The sequence below is a fragment of the Podarcis vaucheri genome (assembly GCF_965113315.1).
Source record: "Podarcis vaucheri genome assembly, chromosome: 11".
Lineage (NCBI taxonomy): Eukaryota > Metazoa > Chordata > Lepidosauria > Squamata > Lacertidae > Podarcis > Podarcis vaucheri.
Window position 1 is genome coordinate 15,658,155 of NC_138749.1, and position 17,921 is coordinate 15,676,075.

The window sequence follows — 17,921 nt, forward strand, 5'->3', positions numbered from 1 at the left end:
TGGCTCTGTTTTTGAAAGTTTCAGCTCCCGAAAACCTGGAAGTAAATGTTCCAGTTTTCAGACGTTCCTCAAAACTCAAACATCCAAAGCGGCTTCTGCTTGAGTGCAAGAAGCTCTTGCAACCAATTGGAAGCCGTGCCTCAGTTGTCCAACGTTCAACAACCAAGGTTTGACTATATTAGGCAAGGAAGGTTGTAACCAAAAACTCCGATAGCTTGAGAGAGCAGAGATTGGCTATCTCTGCCTCTTTCTCCACATGCAAGTAGAGTGGTACCCCAGAACTCGAACGTAACCCGTTCCAGAAGACCGTTTGACTTCCGAAACGTTTGAGTTCTGAGGCATGGCTTCCAATTGACCGACAGCTAGATTTTTGCACAGCAGAAGCCTTGTGTTCTGAGACACTTTTGAAAACCACAGCACTTATGTCCGAGTTTTCGGCACTTGGGAGCTGAAACATTCGAGAACGAAGCCGTTCGAGTTCCGAGGTCACACTGTATTGAATTTGCCTCCATTCACGGGCAAACTGCAATCCAGCCTTCTGTGCAAGTAAGGTAAAGGTAAAGGTACCCCTGCCCGTACGGGCCAGTCGTGTCCGACTCTAGGGTTGTGCGCCCATCTCACTTAAGAGGCTGGGGGCCAGCGCTGTCCGGAGACACTTCCAGGTCACGTGGCTAGTGTGACGAAGCTGCTCTGGCGAGCCGGCACCAGCGCAGCACACGGAAACGCCGTTTACCTTCCTGCTATAAAGCGGTACCTATCTATCTACTTGCACTTAGGGGTGCTTTCAAACTGCTAGGTGGGCAGGAGCTGGGACCGAAAGACGGGAGATCACCCTGCCGCGGGGATTCGAACCGCCGACCATGCGATCGGCAAGTCCTAGGCACTGAGGTTTTACCCACGGCGCCACCCGCGTCCCTGTGCAAGTAACTGTTTGCAAATGTGTCTCTGTCACCTTTAGGAGTTTTAACCCAAATTGCATCTTGTAGTCCCATAGAAAACGCCAAACTGCCATGAATTATTTCTATTCAGAGGAAAGCCGAGCTACGGAAACAGAATTATGGGCCTGGAGCCCACAAGCAGCAATTCCCGCCTTGGTTTGTTAAGGCTGTTTGCATGAATATCTGATTAATAATTGGCCAGAGCGTGGGCAAATACATCTCTGCCTTTGCATAAGAATGCTCAGGGCTGGTTGGATATTAATGCTGGGCGTCTGGAATCCATCCTGCAAGTCTGACGCAGGCATGACAGTACAAAAGAGCAACATTAATGTTTCCCGAAATACAGTGGTACTTCTGGTTATGAACTTAATTCGTTCTGGAGGTCCGTTCTTAACAGGAAACCGTTCTTAACCTGAAGCACCACTGTAGCTAATGGGGCCTCCTGCTGCCACCATGCCGCCAGCACGCGATTTCTGTTCTCACCCTGGGGCAAAGTTCTTAACCTGAGGTACTACTTCCGGGTTGGCGGAGTCTGTAACCCGTAGTGTTTGTAACCCAAGGGTTTTTAACCCAAGGTACCACTGTATACAAAAGACATAGGCAGTAGTGCTGGTCCATGGGTCGGGGGCAGAATCCAGAACACACAGTAGGGCAGTATCGGCATTGAACCAAATAAAATGGTGATCAAATTCTCCAAGCAAAATACAGTGGTATTTATGTTTATGAACTTAATCCGTTCCAGAAGTCTGTTCTTAAACGAAAACCGTTCTTAAAACCGAGGCCCAATTTCCCTTATGAGGCCTCCCACCGCTGGTGTCCTTCCACCTTTCGGATTCCGTTCTTAGACCAAGGTAAAGTTCGCATACCAAGACACTACTTCCGGTTTTGCGGAGTTTGTAAACCGAATCGTTCTTAAACAGGACTGTTCTTAAACCAAGGTACCACTGTAAAGGAGAGGAACGGAGGGAGGAGTAGCTGCCCAAGATAATGATACCCAAGATTCTACAGATGCTAGTAGTCAACACATTCCATCAACCACCAGTTTCAACATTTCCAAAGTCAGCATCCCATAGTTCAGCAGCAACAATGGCTCTCTTTCTGAAAATGCAAAAGCCCCCAGTTTTTCAGATCTGCCTCTCTTACTGAACGGAATAAGCAGGCTGCTTCTAAGGCAGAGGACAGAAGTAAAAGAGAAAACATGGTTTAGGATGCCATTTCTTGTATTGTCCTGGCTTCTTTGCGTAATAGCCTGACACAGACAAATTAAGCAGGTGGCATATTTTCCTGGCTTGAGGATGAGGATGATTTTATTATTTGGACCCCGCCCATCTGACTGGGTCACACCAGCTACTCTGGGTGGCTTCCAGCAAAATAGAAAAACACAATGAGACACCCAACATTAAAAACTTCCCTAAACAGGGCTGCCTTCAGATGTCTTCCAAAAGTGAGATAGTTGTTTATCTCCTTGACATCTGATGGGAGGGCGTTCCAGAGGGCGGGCGCCGCTACCGAGAAGACTCTCTGCCTGTGTTTCCAAGTAACATCACTTCTCGCAGTGATGGAAATCTCCAGCGGGCCCTCGGAACTGGATCTCACTGTCCGGACTGAACAACGGAGCTGGAGAATGAAGGGATGGGGGAAAGTTTCAGGTGGTTAAATTGTGGATTACTAACTGAGCAAGAGAGTATCTGCAGAAGGTTCCTGGTTCCATCCCGAGCACCTCCTGTTTGAAACCCCGGAGAGCTGCAGCTGGACATTGCTGAGCTTAGATGGACCGTCGGTCTGACTCTGCCCAGTTTCCTACGTTAGGTAAAGGTAAAGGGACCCCTGACCATTAGGTCCAGTCGTGACCGACTCTGGGGTTGCGGCGCTCATCTCGCTTTATTGGTCAAGGGAGCTGGTGTACAGCTTCCAGGTCATGTGGCCAGCATGACTAAGCCGCTTCTGGCGAACCAGAGCAGCGCACGGAAACGCCGTTTACCTTCCCGCCAGAGTGGTACCTATTTATCTACTTGCACTTTGACGTGCTTTCGAACTGCTAGGTTGGCAGGAGCAGGGACCGAGCAACGGGAGCTCACCCCATCACGGGGATTCGAACCGCCGACCTGATTGGCAAGTCCTATGCTCTGTGGCTTAACCCACAGCGCCACCCTATTAAAGGCACAGGACAGTTTTTGGGAGTGGAGGGCGCTGGAAAAACCCCCCACACATGTGACTTTTCAAGAGCAGGTATTGCATTGCCTACTTTTGTACTCTCTTCAATATCGGGCACGCTCTCATTCCGCAGCACAGTAGCTCTCTGTTCAAGCACCTGGCCTCGTTCTGTGCCAGGGCAGGTTCCAGGATTTTCAAGTGCTGCTGAAGAGGTGGCACACCCATCTCGGGGGTAGGAGTGGTTTCTGTTGCTCAACTCCCAGCTCTCAAGTTGATTTGGGAGTGGCAGCTCTCGGAACTCCGAGGGCACTCTTCAGTTCTCCTCGCGTCGCTGGCTGGTGCTGGATGCGGCTCGACGCTTGGGAAGGGTAAGCAAAGAGGGCAAAGAGAAGCTCTGTCCATTTTTTTTTTGGTGGGGAGAGAGAGGGGCCTACTGATAGGGGGAGAAGCTTCAGTCCCATGCAATATAGAGAGGAGCGCTTCAGGTTATAGTTTCAAAACCATTAATGCACTTTCGCTGGCATAATCCTGCCCGGCTTTTCCGACACGAAACTTACTTGTTTGCCAACTGGCAGGTGTGTTTGCTGCGGGGTGGGGGAGCCGCTCAAAACTTTGCAGGTGAAGAAGTCATGGTTCATAGGTAAGTGTGTTCACTGAGAGGAAATGTTCCCAGGTCTGAATTGCTCCAGCGAGATCGCGTTGTCGTTCTGAGGATGGTTTTATATATGTTGTAAAAACTAGGACATTTGCTTCGAGTGCTTATATAACCAGGGTGGATTTCTTCCTTCCTTTCTTTCTCTTTAAAAATGTTAGGCTGCCTTTGCCAAGTGTAAGAATAGAAACCTTGCAGAGTCTTGCTGTGCAAACTCCTTTAGATTAAAGGGCCATTTCACACCGTATACAGGCACTTTCAAAAACTCAGAACTTCCTGACATACTTAGCTATCTTGTATCAAGCCAGACCTTTGATCCATCAAGCTCATTATTGTCTAAAATGACTGGCAGCTGTCTCTGGGGTTTCAGGCAGGGGGCATTCCTAGCCTTACCTGGAGCTGCTGGAGTTTCAATTTGGGATTTTCTACCGCTGGATTACAGCCCTTCCCCTGAGAAGCACATCTGCTTGACATACATGTTTGCAGGCCTATACGCTTGTTGCCTTTCACCTTTCTGGGTGTCCACCTTTAGTAGATACCTAAAATTGCAAAGTGCAAATACATACAGAGTTTCGTTTAATTTTCCACAGGCATAAATTTAGACAACAGAATACTAATAATGGTCTCCTGGCGACCGGGTGCAAGTGCTGCTGTTTCTTATGCATTAGGGCACTATTGCGGTGGTGTGTCAATTAAATTCTGAAGTCCAAAATAATGAAACGAGCATCTGTAGGCATGCACGTGTTTAAATAGCTGCTTACTGACTAATTTTTTAAAAAATAATAAGTAAGAAAGGATGCTGTGGACTCTGGTATGGCCATGCCAGCCTAGATGCTGATATACGTTTGCTGCTGCCTGCTTTCCCTTCTGCTCCCTCAATGGCCATTGGAATGTGGAGTGGCTCTGGGCTGCAGGGCTCCAGCTGCGCCATTGCAGGTTATTGATTGTAGCTGCTCTTTAATACTGCTTAATCCAGAGATTTTCAACCTTTTTGGAGTCCATGGCTACCTTGACCAACTACATTCTTTCTGCAGCTTCCCTGTGGGGTTCAGGAGCCCAGTTACGTCACCCCTTGCCTGCACAGCTGGCAGCCCCTCACCCCTTTTTGAGGCTGACTTGGTTTCTGGCAACCCTCACCCCCTAGCCAGCCCTTTAGGCACCTGGGATGTTTGTAGCCAGGGCTCCTGCTGCAACAAACAGCCGTGCAAGCCTTTGGGAGGCAGAGATGCGAGAGGGCATCAGAGGAGGGAGGGAAGGAAAGAGGGACAGAGGCCTGTGTTGCTTGCGGCACCCCGACCATCACTTAAGGCACCCTGGTTGAAAACAACCGCCATAATCACAGGAGCTTCTAAGTGTAAAGATTGCAAAAAGCACATAGTGGATAAAATCAATTAACATTAATCGCAAAAAACAAAGAAAATGTCTTTGAAACGCCTGCTAAGATAGAAGATTTAGTATGGTTATGTTTGCAAAGGACTGTATTTTGTATCTGATTTTTCTCTTTCTGGTCAGACAATGTTCCCTTACGACTGCAGTGGACACTCGGGTTGCGAACGTGATCCATGCAGGAAGCACGTCTGCAACCTGCAGCGCCGCAGCTGCGCACACGCGGGTCGCGATTTAGCACTTCTGCACATGCGCAAAGCTCGATTTAGCGCTTATGCACAAGCGCCGAAACCTGGAAGTAACCCTTTCCGGTACTTCTGGGTTTGGTGGGGTGTGCAACCAGAAAGCATCTGTAACCCAAGGTATGACTGTATTAGATTTGGAACAGAACAGGGGTGGCTGTGTTTTGACTTGCACACCTTTCCACAATATGTGCTGCGTTACAGGACTTCACAGCGCTGTATGGAGTGGGCGTCCTAAGTGGAAGCAGTGGGAGAATGAAAACTGATGGGAGGCACAGAAAAGGAGGAATATTACTTATGGCAGAGGCTGGCCACATCAGTAGTGGTTGAGAATGCTAGGGTGGTGAATCCTGGCGGTGCTCATCAGCATGGAAGAGATTTCAGTATTATTATTATTTTTAAGGCAGAAAGTTAACTTTAGAGTTAGTGAGAGTAGTTGTGGGCTGCAGAGTTTTCTTTGATCAGGGTTCATGAAAGCTTAAGCGTTTCTGTGATGATGACTCAGAAATCGTGGCCTGTGCAGCTAGATGGTAATGCTATTTTTGCTGCTAGCTTGAGTCCTATCAACTGCCTCTTCTGTCCTGGATCCTGGCTTTGTGACTCATTAATGCCAACACATAGAAAAGCATTGTTGTAAGAATGGGAGTGTGCCTTATCTAGGAACACAAGAAGCTGCCTTACTTAAATTGAATCAGATGTTTGGCCCATCTAGCTCAAGGCTGTGTTCAGACATGGGGTTTATTGCGTTAAGTTTTCCCGATTTATAATGCAATTTCTTTTCCTGGTTTTCTAACATTCCTTTTACACCGTCTTACCTGTTGCATTACGGGAAACTGGCTTTTGGGTTGACATGCTGCCATGTTGCGCCAAATTTTTAAATGGTGGGGAAGAACTGTATGCAAGGATACCGCCCCAGATTTCAACCAGTGAGTGGCAGAAGTGGGATCATGAAAACCGTGGGGAAATGGCAAAACAAAGCACTTGCAATTTCCCAAGTTGATTGGGTTGCAAATGGGTTATTTAATGGGAAGAGGTTAGTGCAGAAATGAGTGCTAAAGCTTGGCTAGATTCCATTAGATTTCCAGAAGTGGCTTTCGAAATATGTGTGAAATATCACATAAAAAGCTAAAATGATCAGGTAAGGGCAAAAGATCCCTGAATTGCACACATGGTCCATTCCATCTCTACAATTCTATGAATCTGTGCTTTTTGGGGACCTTCTGCATGCAAAAAAATGCTCTACCACTGAGCTATCACCCTTTCCCAACATCCTTATTTGCAGAAACTCAAGTCTTAGACCTGAGCAGACAGGCTCCCTTTGACCCTTGCTACTCTTCTGCCTGCTCGCAGCAAAACTTAGAGGAACCCTCTGGTCTCTTCTGAAATCAAATTCTACATTTCCGTGTTGTAGGAAAAAGATCTGCTGCTCTTCTCCCCGCCTGTGCTTTTAACGTCGGGGCAGGGCAGGCAGGCCTGATGAGAAGAGCATTTGGCAAGTGGGGGAATCTTCCACAATAAGTGCACTCAGTAGTTGGAGGTGAGGGAAGTCAATTCTTGGTGCCGCATGTATATGACGGTGTTCAGTCAGTGGAAAATAGCAAAGATCATGTTCCCCGTTGCTGAAGAATCTTTGACTGTGTTAATATCCAAGGCAAGCAGGGCAAGGAGCAAGCGGTCAAGTTAAGATGCAACAAAACAAGTATCTTTATTAGTTGGGTTTGTGGCCAACGCTGGTGTTTAACTGGCAACCTAAGTCATGAACCTAAGGATCTGGCTTGTGCACCACCACCCAGTTCTGGCAAAAAGAGGGAACTGGAGAAGGAACCAAGCACTGGGAGGCCAGAGTAGGTCAGGTGACATTCCTTATCCCCTGTAGAAACTCCTGGGTATGCCAGACTTGGTAGTCAAGTGGCCAGAAGGCCTCCTCCTTCTGAGCTACACCTTGCCTTGTTCCAGCATTGCTTCATCCTTGACTGCACAGGAGTCATTTACAGATTAGCAGCTGTTAATTGCTGGGAAAAAGCAGATCCATGGGGCAATTTCAGAGATAAACATTCCTGGTGCCCTGTCATAAATGCTTTCTTGGAAAGAGTAATTTATAGTAATGGTTTGAAATAACTGAGATGCCCGCACCAAATGATCGGACCCATTTTATTGATTCGCTGTCTGAAGAAACCATCTTAAGAAATCAAAGTACGCAAATTTTTAACCATTAAACCACTGAAAAAAAAGTGAGGTGTACATTTACTGAGAAGGAAGTCCGAAGGCTCAAGAATCTGGATCCACTGCAGATTTCTGGTGCTATAAAAGGGTAGACCATTTTATTTCTTGTTCTTTTGATATGGCATTTTGGTCTCATGGGGATAGCCCATGTTACATTCTGGTAACTGAAGGCATTTTTTGTTGGGAAGCACACAGTAAATGTGTTCTCTACTGGAGACAACTTGAGCTTTATTTCATTCGTATATAGCATAAAGCTGATCTAGATATCCATCTTTTTATTTGAAACAATGCTGTGCTCTTGTTTTGCATGGAAGGTGATTTAGCTTTCTATTTTATCTCTTTCCCCACCCCTCCAAATTAGTATTTTATTTTTAAAATAATTTATACCCAGCTGCTCTTCAGCCCTAACATCTCCCAGAGCAATTTACAGATTAATGATCTAAAAAGACATAGCACAAAAGAAAATGAGTTGGTAGGGAGAAGGAGATAAGCAAACTCTGGTACGAATTCTTCATTGCGTTGCATAATACTATTGCTGTTGTTGGTTGCATAATACTATTATTAAAAATTCTGTCGGTGCAATGATTTCTTCTTGCAGAACAAGAAGATATATATATATATATAATAATTGCATGTTTAATGAATGAAGGTATGAACATAGGAAACTGCCTTATAATTTTAAAGACCATTGTTTATTCTAGTGCACCCTGCTCTGCCGCTCACAAGAGGTCTTTCCCTTCGCTGCTACATGTGACCCTTGTACTGGAGATAGAAGGGCTTGAACCTGGGACCTTCTGTGTGTGCAAAGGGCACACTCTTATCAGGGAACTTTGGGACTTCCCATATCTTCCTATATACATAAAAATGTAAGGCTGTCGTCACGCTGCATGTGATGCACACGAAAACACTTGTGATCACAGGACTTGCTACTCTAGAGCAGTGTTTCCCAAACTTTTTTGGGCAACGGCACACCTGTTTACTGAAAAAAAATCTCGCGGCACACCACCATTAAAGCCCCGCCCCGTGACGTCAGCGCGCGTCACGCCGGGAGGGACGCACGAAAGTGAAAGTTTTTTCCCTCCCCCTTGCCGGGGAACCTCCAAGCTTTGGGGGTGGGAGGAGGCAGCAGAGCGAGGGACTGAGGGACGGCGGCAACTGAGGCGGCGGCGGCTGTTGTGGTGGTGGCGGTGATAGCGGGTGGAGGAGGGGGCGGCGGCGGGGCTTGAGGAGCCGTCGCCGGGAGTTGCTGCTGCTGTTGTTGCTGCTGCTGCCCGGACATGCCGGCCTCCTCCTCCTCCGCTGTCTCGCGCTCCTCCCTTTTGCACGCGCTGCCCCGCCGCTCGGCACCACCACCGCGGAGCCGCCCCCGGCTCGACGCGGATCCTCACCACCGCCACCTCTCACCGCCCGACTCGCCCGCCTCCCTCCCACGGCACACCAGACAATGTCTCACGGCACAGTAGTGTGCCGCGGAACACAGGTTGGGAAACACTGCTCTAGAGGCAAGAGTGCCACACTGTAGAAGGTCTGCAGCTTCTATCCATTATAGACTGGGAGTATTTGGGAAGAGAGCTCTTTCCAGCTGACCAAGTGGTGCTCTTGAAGTATTTGTGAATAGGAGATAGAGATTGCTTTGGTGACTATCTCCCTGTTGTTGTTTTTAATTGTTTTTACTCTTTACGCAGCAACAGCCAGTTCTCTCTCTTATGCAGGCACTTTTCACGTACAGGAGATCTAACTGCAGGCTTCGTGTCAGCTTTGTCCTCTCAGAAATGAATGTCATTTAATGTCCTTTTGGAGATGTTGAGCACCCATTGTACAAAGCAATAAGTGCGAAATTTTAGGCATTCTTATGTGACGCAATCTCTTTTCTGAGTTCACAGGTTGAAATGAGAGACTTAAGTTGCATCTGCACCATAAATCTCTCTAACTAGACATAGCTTTATCCAAATAATTGTAGTCTGTTAAGGGTTCTGACCTCACCAAGCTAGAATATCCAGGATCCTTAAACTACAGTTTCCAGGATTCTCCTCAACAGTAAAAGTGGTATCAGAGTGCTTTAAATTTATGGAATAGATGTGACCTAAGGCCGGCTTCCAAACTTTCTGCCTTCCTGAGGCCTGTTTGACACTGACTTGTTTAGGGCGTGACTTTAATTACTAAATGGGGCTGCCGGATCCTACTGCCACCCTGTAAGGACAGAAAGTGTCTAGCACAGGACTCTGGGTGACTAGCAGCAAGTTCACAATGTTTTCTGACTCCCAACTGTGTTAACATTAGCAATCACAAAATGTCCCCGTCTTCTCCTCAGGCTGCTGAAATGAAGAAAGCTGGCTTTTATTTTTTGGCGGGAATGGGGGGAACTAGGAGCAGGGGTTTTTACATAAGAGGGCCATGAAGTCATTTCTGTTAATGGAAAACGAATCTTAAGCTGAGAAATGTGTTTAGATGTGCTGAATTTTAAGTGTGGTTTTCTCCCAGCACTGCCCCCAACTTCGCACTTGGCTCATGTTGATTCAAAGCTCTATTTAAAAACAAAAACCTTGATGTCTGACAGCCCAGGGAAACTTGTTTTCATCACATCTGGCTGACCACTGTATATTTATTAACGCATTTGTATGCTGCCTTTCTGCTGAGGCACCCATACTTTACAATTGGAAAGTATTAGAAAAATAAAATTGAATGGTATGCAGTACAGAGCGACAGTCCTTTCAGGGGATGGTGGCTCCCAAACTCTCTGAGAGCCACTGCAGTCCCTCAGGGCACTCAAGCAGTGTTTGAAATTCACCAGGTGTATTTTGCACCTGGCTATCAGCCACTTGTCACCAAGTGAAGCTGTGCGGCACCGTGATGGTCTCACATTATCGTCACACCCTGAAGAATCTACCTGTGATATTTTATTTGCACAATCAGAACGAATTTCAGGAACCAAAAAGTTGTATTGAAAAATACGACTTTTGAGACACCTGGCCCCCCAATATGGCAACTAGACGTTCTGTTTTGGCGACTGTAACCCTGGTTTAGGGAGCCATTTGGTGCCTAGCTTATATATCTGAGTTTCTAACGCTGCACCCAAGTCTTAAGCAGCCCTAGGGAAGGTGGGGAAGGGGCTGCCACCATGTTGACTGCTGCTTGATGGGGCATATTCTGGGACTAGGCAGGTTCTTGGTAGACAGGCAAAAATGGGAGGATTGGGATCTATGACCAGGTTCAGTTGTGTGGGTTCGCAAGTTGTACAAGCCCATCTTGTCCTTGTGGATGCACACAAGTTCCCCACCCCTGAACTGAAAAATAGCTCTGTGAGGGGAGAAAACAGCCTTGCCCCCTCTTTTTCTTGTAAATGGTCCAAAACACAGAAACTTGGCCAGCCAGGTCTCTTCTCTCTGTGTGTCCCCTCATCCCCCCCCCCACATTGACTGTCAACATTGCTGGAGTGTACAACCAGGTGTGTGAAGGTCTTGCTTTCCTTCCACAGAAATGCTAATTGTGTGTCTATATTAACAGTTCTTTTGTCCCACAGTTGCACCAGCTTGTGGTGAAACAATGGAGCTGTTTTGCTTGAGGCGGCATTATAGCGCCATCTTGTTTAATTGTGTTTTGGGTCTGAAGTTGTAAGTGCCAGAGTCATTTATTTATTTCAACCCAGTCGGTGCCCACAAAGCAAACCGGTGTTACTATGTGGTGCGAAAGTTCACTTTGCCCTTGGCATACAATAGGCGTAATCAAGAGGGATCTCGACTGGCTCAGAGAAGTTCTGATTGTTTCGATAAAATCCCTGCAAGGACTGTGCACATTTATAAAGGCAATTTGGAAAGGTACATTTTCCAAGAACAGGACGGCCAGTGGTTTGTGGCCTTGTCCTTCCTGACACGTAACTTTTGAGTGTGTTTGTTTGTTTTGCCCTTGAGGTGCTGTTAGGCAGCTAAAACGTCACAGTAGTTAAAACGTAAAATATATACAAAGACAACCAGGAATAGCAGTGCCAACATCACCAGGCAGAGAATAAAAAGGGTGCCAGTTTCCTGAAGGTCATTAATAGGGCTGGGTGATATATTGATATATCCTCCAAACCTGATTTGAAGTCCACGTTGTGATATCAGTTTCATTATTTGTGACCTGGTGATATATCATGGTGTGTGTGTGTGTGTGTGTGTGTGTGTGTGTGTGTGTGTGTGTGTTATGAAAAAATCACAATGTGAGAAAAACCATGAAGCCAGCCAATGGCTCCATCCTTACTTCAGACATTGCGACATATTGGTATACCGTGATGTTTAGCTGGTGATAAATCTCGATGTTGAAAACCAGATATTGCCCAGCCCTAGTCATTAAAACATAGGAACTTGCCTTCTACAGAGTCAAATGGTTGCCCATCTAGCTCAGTATCACTGACACCGTCTTATGAGTGGCTTTCCAGAATTTCAAACAGGGATCTCTCCAAGCCCTCCCTGGGGATGCTTGGATTTGAACCCGTGCATTTAAAGCTGGTGTTCTACCACTGAGCTAGGGCCCTTCAAGCAGAGGTGTAGCGTGGCCCCGGGCGCAGTTTCCTGAAGGCGCATTTTGCTCCTCACGCTGCACCCTGCCAGTCCTGCGCTGTTTTGTGAGTCCGATCCCACAGCCCAGCCTTGCAAAGCAGTGTGGGGCTGGCGGGGTGTTAGGAGGACGCAGCAGGCCTTCCAAACGGTTCAATCAGACTGATTGGAAGGGCACATGTCTGCCCTGTTGTGCTTCCTCCTCCTCGTGTTGCCCTCTTCCCCCACGGTGCGCCATGAAGACACGCTCCACCAGGGTTGAATAGAAATGAAGGCAGCATGCACAACCTGGCTTTGCAAAGGTAAGGGACAAGTGAGGAAACTGCACCCTCGTTTTGAAAACCCGTGGTGGAGATTTCTTGATTGTCAGCCCCACCGAAAGGATTGAAATTCTGCAAACCTTTTTCCTCTGTCACTTCTTTGTCTATAACCAGGCAGGTATGGCAAAGGCAGAGCAGTTCCTTCCATTTTTTTCAGGTGCTGCCATTTGACTGTCCAACAGCAGGCTTAGGTTACCGTTGCTAAGGCTTGTGGTCACGCTTTGTTGGAAAGCTGCCCGGCAGAAATAAAGGTGCAGTTTATATGTGCAATGGCAAAACTGGTTTAAACAGGGCCCAGCTCTTCTTTACTTTTGCAGCAGCCCCTGGCGTGTGTGTGTGTGTGTGTGTGTGTGTGTGTGCGCGCGCTGCCTCGGTTAGTGTGCCAAAGGAGTTGAAAGTTCATCCAAGAGAGATGATGTTTATAGGGCAAGCTGTTCATAACATGCTGTGTTTGTCAGAGGCTTTAGCAAAAGGGCTAGAAGTTAGGCTTGGGTCTTTTGCTTTCAATTAGGCTATCCCTAGCACCCCAAAATTACAGAGCTGCTGTGTGCTGATAATCCAGAATAACGTATATGCAGGTTGAAGGAAAAGCACTTCTTAATTGTGAATAATTAAACCATGGAATTCACTCCTGCAGGAAGTAATGATGGTAAAGGTTAAAAGGTAAAGGACGCCTGGACGGTTAAGTCTAGTCAAAGGCGACTATGGGGTTGCGGCGCTCATCTCACTTCAGGCCGAGGGAGCCCAGCGTTTGTCCACAGACAGCTTTCTGGGTCATGTGGCCAGCAGGACTAAATCGCTTCTCGCACAACAGGACACCATGACAGAAGCCAGAGCGCACGGAAACGCTGTTTACCTTCCTGCCGCAGCAGTACCTATTTATCTACTTGCACTGGTGTGCTTTCGAACAGCCAGGTTGGCAGGAGCTGGGACAGAGCAACGGAAGCACACCCTGTGGTGGGGATTCAAACCACCAACCTTCTGATCGGCAAATCCAAGAGGGTCAGTGGTTTGGACCATAGCGTCACCCGTGCAGGGTCAAACAAAGGCATTGTGACACCTGGGGTGGGGCGTCACTACGTAGGGCGCATGTGTGGCATCACTATGTATGATTCATGCGCTGTACATGATGCACGCGCTGCTTCTCCAGCGCTGTATGGACAGTGCCGGGATCCCTTTGTCGCCGCTACAGTGGCGAACGGAGGATACTCTTCATGTGGCTGTAGCGGCGATGGAGGGATCCCACTGCCGTCCGTACGCTGCTTGAGCGGCGCCGGCAGCAAACCGCTATGTACAGCGCATGTGTGGTGTTTCTACATACAGTGCACATGCACTGTACATAGTGGTTTGCCGCTGGTGCTGGGATCCTCTGCTTGCGGCTGCAGCAGTGAACGGAGGATCCTCCACATGTGGCTACGGCAGCGTGATGGCGGCTTGCGCCGCCGCGAGCCTCCATGGCGTGCCTTCTTGTCACCCCCCCCAGAAATACCAAGAACTCCGGTCAATATGTTTCAGTAGTGGGAGTGGTCCCAACTCGCAAATCAATAGTCAATTGTAACAAAAACTAATCCATTTTCTACCTTTTTCAGTGTTAACAACTACGTGTATCTTGATCTTTTCTGTGCGCAAACGTAGAAAATAACAGGATATATTTATACGAATTCTTCAAACTTGCACAACCCTTTAAAAATTAGCCGATGAAGGAGAATACACCGAAACAGGGCCCTGTCCTGGTTTCTGATCTATAATTGACTTCTGACTTCTGCTCAGTGATTGAAACTAAGACCTTCACGTCAAATCTGACTATGGACTAACATGAACTTATCTCTACTTATTCTGTAATGAATTATTGTATTATATATATCCTTATGAGTTTGAGTTTGTAATCTCTGTTTTGAGTTTGAAATCCTTGTCAGAATACATACTTTTGAATGGATTAGTTTTTGTTACAACTGACTATTCATTTTTGAGTAGGAACCACTCCCACTACTGAAACTTATATTGGCCTGAGTTCTTGGTGTGCTTTTTTCTTGGTATTTAACTTATTTAACCCCCCCCCCAGACATGGCACCCAGGGTGCACTCCCCCCCCCTCCCCGTTGCGACACCACTGCATCTGTGTCCCAGTAAATGATGATCACCAACTTAGATGGCTTTAAAAGAGGATTGGGCTGATTTTTGGAGAAGGCTGTCAATGGGCACTAGCCACAATGGGTGTGGTCTACCTCCACTATCTTTGAATGACAGCTGCCTGGAATCGTGGGCGAGGAGAGTGCTGTTGTGCTCAGTTTCTGTTTGTAGGCTTCCCATAGGCTCTTGGTTGGGCGTTGTGAGAATAGAATCTGGGACTAGATGGGCCATTGCCCTTGATACAGCTGTGTTTTATATTCTTCTGTGTCTATTGTTATTTTTTTATTATTAGATTTATATATCCCACCATTTACTCCAATGACCTCCAAGTGTGGGATCCACGGTTCTCCTCCCTCTGTTGCTCTCCTCCCTAAAATTATGTGAGGTAGGTTAGGCTGAGAGGCGGTGTCTGGCCCTAGGTCACCCAGCAAACTTCATGGCTGAATGTGGATTTGAACCCTGGTCTCCCAGGTCCCAAGGGACGCGGGTGGCGCTGTGGGTTAAACCATGGACCCTAGGACTTGCCGATCAGAAGGTCGGCGGTTCGAATCCCCTCAACGGGGTGAGCTCCCGTTGCTCGGTCCCTGCTCCTGCCAACCTAGCAGTCTGAAAGCATGTCAAAGTGCAAGTAGATAAATAGGTACCACTCCGGTGGAAAGGTAAATGGCGTTTCCGTGTGCTGCTCTGGTTCGCCAGAGGCGGCTTAGTCATGCTGGCCACATGACCCGGAAGCTGTACGCCGGCTCCCTCGGCCAATAAAGCGAGATGAGCGCCGCAACCCCAGAGTCGGCCACAACTGGACCTAATGGTCAGGGGTCCCTTTACCTTACCTCCCAGGTCCCTAGTCCAACAAGTAGATTGATTGATTCTATTTCTGTGCCGCTTTTTATTCAAAAAAATCCCAAAGCGGCTTACAAACAAAAGATGAAAAATAACACAATGGAACATCACAAATGCAGCATAAATCATATAGAATACTTAACAAGTCATCGGTAAAACAATCTCACAAATAAAACCATTACCATCTATGTAACACTATTAACAAAACAACCAGAAAATAAGCTAAACATCAGTTACACCAAAAATCATAGGATTCTCAGAGTACGACAGCATTCATATCTATAAAACAATATTAAAACATTAACAAAACAGCAACAAAGCCCTGTTGAATTTGTACACGTGCTCTTCCTTCCACCATGTCTCAAACTTTCATTCTATTCAATGCATCAAAATATACCTGCACATAATGCTCTCCAAGTCAGCAGAGAAAACATTTTTTTTTTTTTTTTACATTCCACCCTCTACAAAGTGTTTGAAATTCTGTGTTGTTCTTTTTTTATGAGGGACCCGTGCAAGAATCATAGAATGGTAGAGTTGGAAGGGACCACGAGGGCCATCTAGTCCAACCCCCTGCAATACAGGAATCTTTCACCCAACATGGGGCTTGAACCCGCAGCCCTGAGATTAAGAGTCTCATGCTCTACCAACTGAGCTATCCTTGATTGCCCCATGTCCAAAATGCTGTGCTTCTCCCCCGCCCCATGTAAATTAATCTGAAACAATGACCCTGTCCTTTCATTATACATAGAGAACGTCCTCCATTTTCCAAGATGCACACCCATCTTAGAGCAATGGAAATACAAAGAGGCAGTTCTCTGTAGAAGACCCAGGCCTGTTATGGGGTGGTGCAGATGTATAATTTCCCCTGGCCTTCCTAAAAGGCAGAGGTAGAAGCATTTCTCTGCTTGGAATTAGGTCAAATAATTTTTGACTGTTGCTGAAAACCGGTGTGCATGTCTAAGGCCTTTTGTGGTTTGGGTTCCTGTAATTAATCTCTTTCTGTATTCCTCACCTTGTCTGCAAAGTGAAACTGATACTCTCTCTTGATGTATTAGCTACTTTAGAATTCAGAACAGGAATTTATTTTTTAAAAAATGTAAATATTGCATATAAAGAGCTTGTGGTTAGGATAGATTAAGTCACTCTGGACTCAATTATTTGTAAGGATTTTTATACTTCCCTTTTAGTTTACATTCCCAGAAGTTTTGATGGTTGAGCAGGTACGCCGCCCCTTATCAGGGCATTTGCTGTAAGGGGCAAATCAGCTGGGCTAAAAATTAATTTGTTATTTTATTCATGTTCCCCAGTCAAATCACTACAAACAAGACCGTCACCTCCCCTCAGGCTTACAGTCTTAGTGAAGACACAGCGCTATAAAGGGGAATGGATTGTGAGGCAATTGGGAAATAGTGGTCGGATGTGAGCTCACACAAGGGATGTGTATGGCGGAGCAAAAGAACTACTGATAGATCTCAAGAGTAACTGGGGGGAAGGCTGTGTAGCTCAGTGGATCGAGCCATCTGCTTTGTGTGCAGAAAATGCCAGGCATCTTCGGTAAGGTTAAGTTATAGTGCACACAACACTGGGCTAATGCACCAATGATCTGCCTTGAAATATGGCAGCCACCCAGTTCTCCAGTGATTTCCAACAGATCCGCAATGGTTTCTGATTCCCAATTGTTTCAACCAGTGTTTCCCAATTAGCAAAGGACTGTGGGAACCCCTGTTTTTCGAAAGCCAAGCGATGGACCCCCCTACTTTTGAAATGTTTGTGGTCCGGGCCCCCGTGCGCATACGTGAAATTGTGTAAAATGGGGAGCACCCTGGTGGCTCGCGAGGAGACCCTTTCTGGAGCCTGAAGAGGAATGTATAGGGAGCATCTTGCAAGCAAGGAGGATGCGCTGTTTTCAGATTCCTGGCACCATGCGTATGTGCAGTTGCATGCAAATAGATTGTGTGTAAACTAAATTGCAAATAGACCTCGTATAAACTGAGTTGCCTCAGTTTGATATCCATAAATGTTGTAGATGAGGAGTCATCACAGAACTGTCAGAAAGTCTTATATCTTTAAAGTTATTTGGTTTTATTGATTTCTGATTAATTGGGCAGAATGTAGCCTGAAACCCCAGGGATGGGGAACTTGTGGCTTTCCATCTGTTGTTCCTGGGCTCCCAACTCCCACTAGCATAGCCAGCGATCATGGATTACGGGAACTGGATTCCAATGACGTCTGTAGGGCTGCTGGTTCTTCACCCCTGTTGCACACATCCCCTTGTTCCTCTACAAGTAAAAGGGACTAGACACATGGCATTTTAAAATGAAAGCTTGAACATTCAGCGAGGAGCCTGTGGTAATCTGTGATGAGATCTCTTCCCAGTATCCAAAACCCTGCTTCACAACAGTTTAATGTTTCTTCCACATTGCAGATATTTTGCCGTGGAGGGCAAGTCTCCCTATGACATGAGCACTTGAGGGGCAAATGGCCGGCAAACAAAAAAAGTGTTCG

General features: G+C 46.8%; 1 protein-coding gene across 4 annotated transcripts in view; it reads left to right on the top strand.

The window, feature by feature from the left end:
* Positions 1-17,921, top strand: part of NEDD4L (NEDD4 like E3 ubiquitin protein ligase) — a 250,903-nt gene that overhangs the window by 62,179 nt on the left and 170,803 nt on the right. Inside the window, exon 1 of one of the 4 annotated variants that reach the window (XM_082241792.1) lies at positions 3,398-3,460. The exons of the other annotated variants lie outside the window; for them this stretch is intronic. The gene's annotated coding sequence lies outside the window, so the exon portion shown is untranslated. Of the gene's footprint in view, positions 1-3,397; positions 3,461-17,921 lie in introns of those variants that run through there. 4 annotated transcript variants of the gene reach the window in all.